This window comes from Salvelinus sp. IW2-2015, unplaced genomic scaffold, assembly GCF_002910315.2.
Source record: "Salvelinus sp. IW2-2015 unplaced genomic scaffold, ASM291031v2 Un_scaffold3265, whole genome shotgun sequence".
NCBI classification, from domain to species: Eukaryota; Metazoa; Chordata; class Actinopteri; order Salmoniformes; family Salmonidae; genus Salvelinus; species Salvelinus sp. IW2-2015.
In genome coordinates, this window is record NW_019944551.1 from 62,459 (window position 1) to 70,914 (window position 8,456).

An 8,456-nucleotide genomic window follows, 5' to 3' on the forward strand; every position below is an offset into this window, starting at 1 on the left:
TCGTGGCTGAATGGAAGCAAGTCCCTGCAGCAATGTTCCAACATCTAGTGGAAAGCCTTCACAGAAGAGTGGAGGCTGTTATAGCAGCAAAGGGGGAACCAACTCCATATTAATGGCCATGATTTTGGAATGAGATGTTTGACGAGCAGGTGTCCACATACTTATGGTCATGTAGAGTACGCTGAGTGTGTTCTCCAGGGCGGAGAAGCAGTGTAGATGCAGGTTGGCGAGGGTCTGTATGTGTGTGTGTGTGTGTGTGTGTGTGTGTGTGTGTGTGTGTGTGTGTGTACCTCCTGTCCGCTGAGTGTGTTCTCCAGGGCAGAGCAGCAGTACAGCTGCAGGGTGGCCAGAGTGGGCAGGCCGTCAGAGAGGGTGAGGGTGGAGAGGCGGAGGGGACCCAGAGAGATACGACCKGTCTGCTTCAGGTAACGGACCAGGGTACTYTAACACACACACAAGACCTATTATCTCTCCTTCCTCCCAGTGTCTTCACTTCCTGTCACTGATTGAAAAGGAAATGACTGGTATCAGAAACAAGGTGGAAACTCCCACTAAGTCTCCACCAATACAAAGCTTTTAGATTGGTGGGGAGTAGTGAACGAGTGTACATAGTCTGTCCCAAATGGTTCCCTATATAGTGCACTACTTTTGACCAGGGTCCATAGGGCACCACAGACAGAACCTGCAGTCAGTCCAACAGAACTCAGCTCAAKCTAAATGGAATGGGGAAGACATCATGGAAGAGCTCAATGAAATACTGGTGTCTCCTCGGTCTCCTTACAACCCATTGGATGACAAAGCCAGAGGTCCCGCCCCTCTCACCTCCTCCAATGGGTTTTGAGAAGGAGARGAGGTGWATGCAATTGAGATCTTCCCAATGAAGTGTTCCACAATCCAGCAGGTTTTTGTTCCTACCCAGCACTAACACATTAATACAGGATTCAACAAAAAGTGGATCTCCAGGATCCAATGAGAGACTCACTCCGAGGTGGGCATGGCCTTCTGTTCCTGCTCGTGATTGGCTGTTGTCATGGCAGCCACAGCGCTCCGCAGCAGCTGCACCTCGATGGCCTTCTGCAGTTCAGAGGGGTCCGGACTCAACACTGCCGGGAGGAGACGCTTCAGGTCTACACACACACACACACACACACACGTTAGAAACAAACAGACAAGTTAGAAACACACACACCTCTAAGGAGTCTAGACTCAAAACTGAAGGGGGCAGTATCAGACACCCTTCTAACTAGTTTAGCCTTGGAGCAGGTGGAGTTGAGCAGGCCTTAGTCCTCGCTCTCTCCCTCCTACCTAGTTTGTCATTGGAGCCAGTAGAGGTGGAGTTGAGCAGGCCTTAGTCCTCTCCCTCCTACCTAGTTAATCCTTGAAGCAGGTGGAGTTGAGCAGGCCTTAGTCCTCTCTCTCTCTCTCCCTCCTACCTAGTTAATCCTTGAAGCAGGAGGAGTTGAGCAGGCCTTAGTCCTCTCTCCCTCCCTCCTACCTAGTTTATCCTTGGAGCAGGTGGAGTTGAGCAGGCCTTAGTCCTCTCTCTCCCTCCTACCTAGTTTGTCCTTGAAGCAGGTGGAGTTGAGCAGGCCTTAGTGTCCTCTCTCTCCCTCCTACCTAGTTTATCCTTGGAGCAGGTGGAGTTGAGCAGGCGTAGTCATCTCTCTCCCCCGCCAGGAGCTCCAGCTGAGCAGCGATTCTTGAGAGTCTCCAGTGCCTCGAAGCACGCTCATGCCTCACGTATTGAAGTCTGTCTTCAGGGTCACGCTCGCTCGCAGGGTACTAGGGTTCTTCTTGAAAGGCGTGCACCTGCCTCACTCCCTGCACACGACCAATCGCCAGAGGCACATAGCATGGCACGCCTAATTTGCAAGGAGTTGAGCCACCTCGCGTAGGAACACTCTCTGACTTGAGAGAACCGTCTTCCTGCCGCACCTGAAGAGACAGAAAGGAAGAAGAGGAGGGAGAGGAGGAGAAGAGAGGGAGGAGAGACGGAAGGAGAGAGAGGGGAGAGGAGAGACGAGGAAGAGGAGCAGAGAAACGAGGAGGGAGAACAGAAGAGAGAAGAGAGGAGAGGAAGGAGAGAGAAGAGCGAGAGAAGGCGAGATACGAAGAAAAGAGAGAGGAGGAGACGAGGGAGGTAGAGACGAAGGAAGAAGAGTGAGAGCGGAAAGAGAAGGACGAGGCAGGAGAAGAAGGAGAGCGAAAGGAGAGAGAGGAGGGCGAAAGGAAAGAGAGGGAGAGGCGAAAGAGAAGAGAGGGGAGAGGCGAAAGGAGAAGAGAGGGGAGAGCGAAAGAGAAGAGAGGAGAGGCGAAAAGGAGAAAAGAGAGAGGAGAGAGGGAGGGGAACACTTGGTTATTATCAGCTATGGTTTCCTCTGAAATGTCCCTCCTATTCCCTGTGTTCTCACCGTTTGCCAGTGTGTTTAGGACTAGCTGTGTTACAGCTGTGTAGAGCTGTGTGTGTGTCTCACCGTTGCCGTTGTGTTTGGGCTGCTGTGTTAGAGCTGTGTGTGTTCTCACCGTTGCGTTTGGCTGGCTGTTTAGAGCTGTGTGTGTGTGTCTCACCGTTGCCCGTGTTTTGGGCTGGCTGTGTTAGAGCTGTTGGCTCCGGCCAGTTGAGGAGTGAGCGGTCGAAGCCCTTAATGGAACAGTCCATCCCTGTCACGGCACACACGTTCCTGGTCTCCACCGCAGCTTCTCAAACCTGAGAAGACAGGAGTATCTTTTACTATATGACTTGACAGAGAGAGGTATGCTTACTATTTGGCTGACAAGAGGTATGCTTACTATATGTCTTGACAGAGAAGTAGGTTACTATATGTCTTGACAGAGAGAGTATGGGTTACTTATGGTCTTGACAGAGAAGGTATGTTACTATATGTCTTGAAGAGAGAGTATGGGTTACTATATGTCTTGACAGAGAGAGGTGGGATGTATACTATGTCTTGACAGAGAGAGTATGGGTAATAATGTGCTTGACAAGGAGTATGACAGTAAGAGAGTATGGGTTACTATATGTCTTGACAGAGAGAGTATGGTTACTATATGGTCTTGACAGAGAGAGGATGTTACTATAATGTCTTGACAGAGAGAGCGTATGGGTTACTATATGGTTCTTGACGAGAGATTATGGTTACTATTATGTCTGACAGAGAGAGTATGGTTACTATATGGACTTGTAGAAGAGAGTATGGCTTACTATATGGTCTTGACAGGGAGAGTATGGGTATACTATGGTCTTGACAGGAGAGGTATTGTTACTATATGTCTTGACAGGAAGGTATGGTTACTATATGGTTCTTGTGACAGAGAGAGTATGGGTTACTATATGTCTTGACAGAGAGATGTATGGGTTACTATATGGACTTGACAGAGAGAGGCATGGGTAATACATGGTCTTGACAGGGAGAGGTATGGTTACTATATGGTCCTTGACAGAGAGAGCGTATGGGTTACTATATGGTTTGACAGAGAGAGGTATGGGTTACTATATGTCTTGACAGGAGAGGATGGCTTACTATATGTCTTGACAGGAGAGTATGCTTACTAACTATGTGTCTTGACAGGACGAGAGGTATGGCTTACTATATGGTCTTGAACAGGAGAGGTATCAGCTTACTATATGGTCTTAACAGAGGAGGTATGGGTTACTATATGTCATTGACAGAGAGAGAGGTATGGCTTACTACTGGACTTGACAGACAGAGAGGTATGGGTTACTATTATGACTTACAGAGTTAGTATGGTTACTATATGGACTTGACAGAGAGAGGTATGGTACTATTATGGTCTTGAGAGAGAGGTATGGGTACTATATGTGTCTTGACATAGAAGGGGTATGGTGACTATAAGTCTTGACAGAGAGAGGGGTATGGTTACTATATGGTCTTACAGGGAAGTATGGCTTACTATATGGTCTTGACAGAGAGAGGTATGGGTTACTATATGGTCTTGACAGAGAGAGGTATGGGTTACTATATAGTCTTGACAGAGAGAGGTATGGTTACATATGGTCTTGACTAAGAGAGTATGGGTTACTATATGTCTTACAAGAGAGATGGTTACTATATGGACTTGACAGAGAGAGTATGGGTTACTATATGGTCTTGACTAAGAGAGGTATGGTTACTATATGGTCCTTGACAGAGAGAGGTATGGGTTACTATATGTCTTGACAGAGAGAGGTATGGGTTACACATGGTCTTGACAGAGAGAGAGGTATGGGTTACTATATGGACTTGACAGAGAGAGAGGTATGGCTTACTATTTGGTCTTGACAGAGAGAGTATGGGCTTACTAATGTCTTGACAGGGAGAGGTATGTTACTCTATGGTCTTGACAGGGAGAGGTATGGGTACTATATGGTCTTGACAGAGAGAGTATGGGTTACTATATGGACTTGACAGAGTTAGGTATGGGTTACTATATGGACTTGACAGAGAGAGAGGTATGGGTTACTATATGGTCTTGACAAGAGTTAGTATGGGTTACTATATGACTTGACAGAGAGAGAGGTATGGGTTACTATATGGTCTTGAGAGAGAGGTATGGGTTACTATTATGGTCTTGAGAGAGAGAGAGGTATGGGTTATTATATGGTCTTGACAGAGAGAGGGGTACGGTCACTATATGGTCTTGACAGACAGAGGGTATGGGTTATTATATGGTCTAAACATACCATTTAACAGCATCTAGGACAACAGAGGTGTGTACTACCTGCTTCTTGACTACATTTAAAGTGGCAATCAGCAGTTGAAACAATAAAGCGTACTCACTGCCCCGTTTGGTAAATAGCTGAGGATGGGACTGGAGAAATGTAACCACTCAAATTCACAGACAGAGCTTTGGATTTAAGGACTGACCATCCATGACATCATAGCGCAACATGCAGTTGTAACCCTCCATGACATCATAGAAACATTCCAGTTGTAACCCTCCATGACATCATAGAGCAACATTCCAGTTAACCCTCCATACGTCATAGCCAACATTCCAGTTGTAACCCTCCATGACATCAGAGCAACATTCCAGTTGTAACCCTCCATGACATCATAGAGCAACATTCTAGGTGTAACCATCCATGACATCATAGAGCAACATTTTAGGTGTAACCATGGTGAGGCTGTATAAGTTGTTTATATTTTCTTTGTTTTCAAAACATTTGTGTAAAACAAGCTATATTTTAGTTCTGATGGGGGACGGCAGGGAACTAAGATCATGAGGCATTTATAAAGTCAAATTCTTCAAGAATTTCCCCTTAAATACACTAAGCTTGCCTCCACTTACACGCAGACAAACACACACACACACACGGGTGTTTTTCCTTACCGCCCCTCAGGCTGTAGTGCCACAGAGCTGACCCAAGCCAGACTCTTGCCAGTGTTGGTGAGACTCCAGGCAGCTAAACCATGGATAGCCTCAGGACAGTGAAAGTTCACACAGAGCCTCTACCAGCATCACCAGAGGAGCCTCCAACTCTGGACCCTAGAGAGGAGACATGGGGTCAGTTACAGGTGACCAGAAGAGACCTGGACCCTACAGAGAGGAGACATGAGGGTCAGTTACAGTGACCAGAAGAGACCTGGATCCTACAGAGAGGGACATGGGTCAGTTACAGGTGACCAGAAAAAGACCTGGGGTCAGTTACAGGTGACCAGAAGAGACCTGGACCCTACAGAGAGAAGACATGGGGGTCAGTTACAGGTGAATTAGTAACTTCAGTAAAGGGTTGTGGTTGAAAACAGTTTGACTGACGTTGGAAACAAGTAATGCCGAGTTGTTTCTCTGTGTGGTCAAAAGTAGTGCACTATATAGGGAATAGGGTGTGTTTAGGACACAGTCCTGGGACTGTGCGTCTCTCCTCCCGTTACCAGAGTGCTGCTGTTCTGGATCTCAGTCAGCAGTCCAAGCCGTGGCGGACGGTACTGCTGTTGGCCGGACAGAAGCCCCACCCTCATCAGGCCAGACGGATACGAGTCAGCCAATCCTGGCAGTCTGACGGTTGTATAGAAGAATGTTCTGATACCCTGGATACAAGAGAAGGAGAGCGAAAGAAAGAGAAGGAGAGCGAGAAGAGATGGGAAAGGGAGAGAGAGGGAAGGAGAGAGAGAGGGGAAGGAGAGAGAGAGGGGGAAGAGAGGAAGGAGAGGTGAAGGAAGAGAGGTAGAGGGAAGGAGAGGTGAGGGAAGGAGAGGTGGAGGGAAGGAGAGGTGGAGGGAAGGAGAGGTGGAGGAAGGAGAGAGAGAAGGGGAAGGAGAGAGAAAAAAGATAGTTAACATGAGAGCTGGGGACACTTGGGGCTGTGTTAGTGTGTGTGTGTTAGGTGTGTGCGCGCCTTGGGCGTGTGTGTCAGCACGTTGGCACAGCCCTCGTAGGCGTTGTACATCAGTTTATCAAAGTGATGTAGTGTGTGTGTTGGTGTGTGTGGTGTGTTGGTGTGTGTGTTTAGGTGTGTGTGTGTTGTAGGTGTGTGTGTGTAGTGTGTGTGTGTGTGTAGTGTGTGTGTGTTGTGTAGGTGTGTTGTGTGTGTAGGTGTGTGTGTGTTGTGTAGGTTGTGTGTGTGTGTGTGTGGTGTGTGTGTGTGTAGGTGTGTGTGTGTGTGTGTATGTGTGTAGGTGTGTGTGTGTACCTTGGGCTGTGCGGTCAGAGCGTTGGCACAGCCCTCGTAGGCGTTGTACATCAGTTTCTCCAGGTTTTCCAGGAACTTCAAGAGCAGCGCCAGCCGCAGCTGGTTGCTATGGTGACCGTCATCCGTGTCGCCGGCGCTCCATTGGCTGAGCTCCTGTTCAGTGTTCAGACTGTGGGCCGCCAGGCTGCGATCATACCTGGAGAGAGGGAGGGGAGGGGAGGAGGGGAGGAGAGAGAGAGGGAGGAGAGAGAGAGGGAGGGAGGAGAGAGAGGAGAGAGAGAGGGAGGGGAGAGAGAGGAGGAGAGGAGAGAGGGAGGGGAGGAGAGAGGGGAGGATATGTTCTTGAAAGAGGCAGCATGTACATCCAGAATGTGTATAGGATGGAATATACTTTAAAATGACTCAAACCAAATGGAAACTGTAGAAATGATAATGGACCTGCATTTCGTACAGTTTCTTGACTGTGTCCAGCTGGCTAATAGACTTATCACCGATCTGAAAGCTAGACAGTCAGGGAGGGAGTTACAGGGGTGGAGTTACAGGGGTGGAGTTACAGGGGTGGAGTTACAGGGGTGGAGTTACAGGGGTTCAGAAATGCAAACAGCCCTCTCCAGGCCTCTCCCAACTTATCAGCAACATGTTAAAAAAAATCATGGGGAAAACCCTGGACTGAGTGTGTTTTAGTGTGTGTGTGTGTAACAGCCCGTACCCTCTATGGTCTGGAAGGTGTCCTGTGCCCGTCCCAGCGGGGTACGGAGTTTAGACAACACGGTGAACTGCGCTGCCTCCCACACCGCCCACTGCCACAGCACCGCCTCCGTCTTCAGCAGACCGCGCGGTACACACACACCGCCACCGGAGACACACACACCCCCTTCACGACCTGATGACACCCCCTCGCGCTTCTCCAGACGCTGACAGCTGTGGTACAGACGCTCCAGCCACGGTTCTTTACTGTAGGAACACACACACGTTAGCATATAACACACACGTTAGCATATAACACACACGTTAGCATATATCCACACACACACACACACACACACACGTTAGCATATATCCACCCACACACACACACACGTTAGCATATAACCACACACGTTAGCATATAACCACACACACACGTTAGCATATAACCACACACACACGTTAGCATATATCCACACACACGTTAGCAGAACACACACATCAACACACACACAGGTTATCAGATGTTACACACATTTACATTGTCATTTATCAGACTATTCTAATCCAGAGTGATTTACAGTACAGTAGTGATTGCATACATTTTCATAGTTTCCCCTTCCCCATACTGGTCCCCGTGGGAATCGAACCCACAACCCAGGCGTTGTAAGCCCCATGCTTACAACGAGCCACATGGGACCCACGACACACACGTTAGCAGAATGAACCCCCCCACACACACACACAGAGCCAGGTAGCCTACCCTCCGCGGTGCTGGCTGCCATAGAGGATGAAGCTGATGAGGTCGCTGAAGTCCTGGGGTGAAAGGTGCTGCTGGGGGGGCGGCTCATGTGGCGACGGACCACCAAGGAGATCTCCTCTATCTCTGGGTGGCTGTGGTTACTGCAGGGGCACACACATTAAGGTTACTGCAGGGACACACACACACACACACACATTATGGTTACTACAGGGAACAACACACACACACCATTATGGTTACTACAGGGACACACACACACATTAAGGTTACTGCAGGGAGGTAGACAGACAACAAAAGTCAGACATTGTCTGAAAATTACAGATTGAGGTTATGGTTTTTCAAATGGGAGTCATCTGTGACGTATGATGGACAACG

General features: G+C 48.5%; 1 pseudogene; it reads right to left on the bottom strand.

Annotated features, from left to right (window-relative positions):
* The window catches only part of LOC112075603 (serine/threonine-protein kinase SMG1-like), a 78,249-nt pseudogene that overhangs the window by 56,238 nt on the left and 13,555 nt on the right, over positions 1 to 8,456 (bottom strand).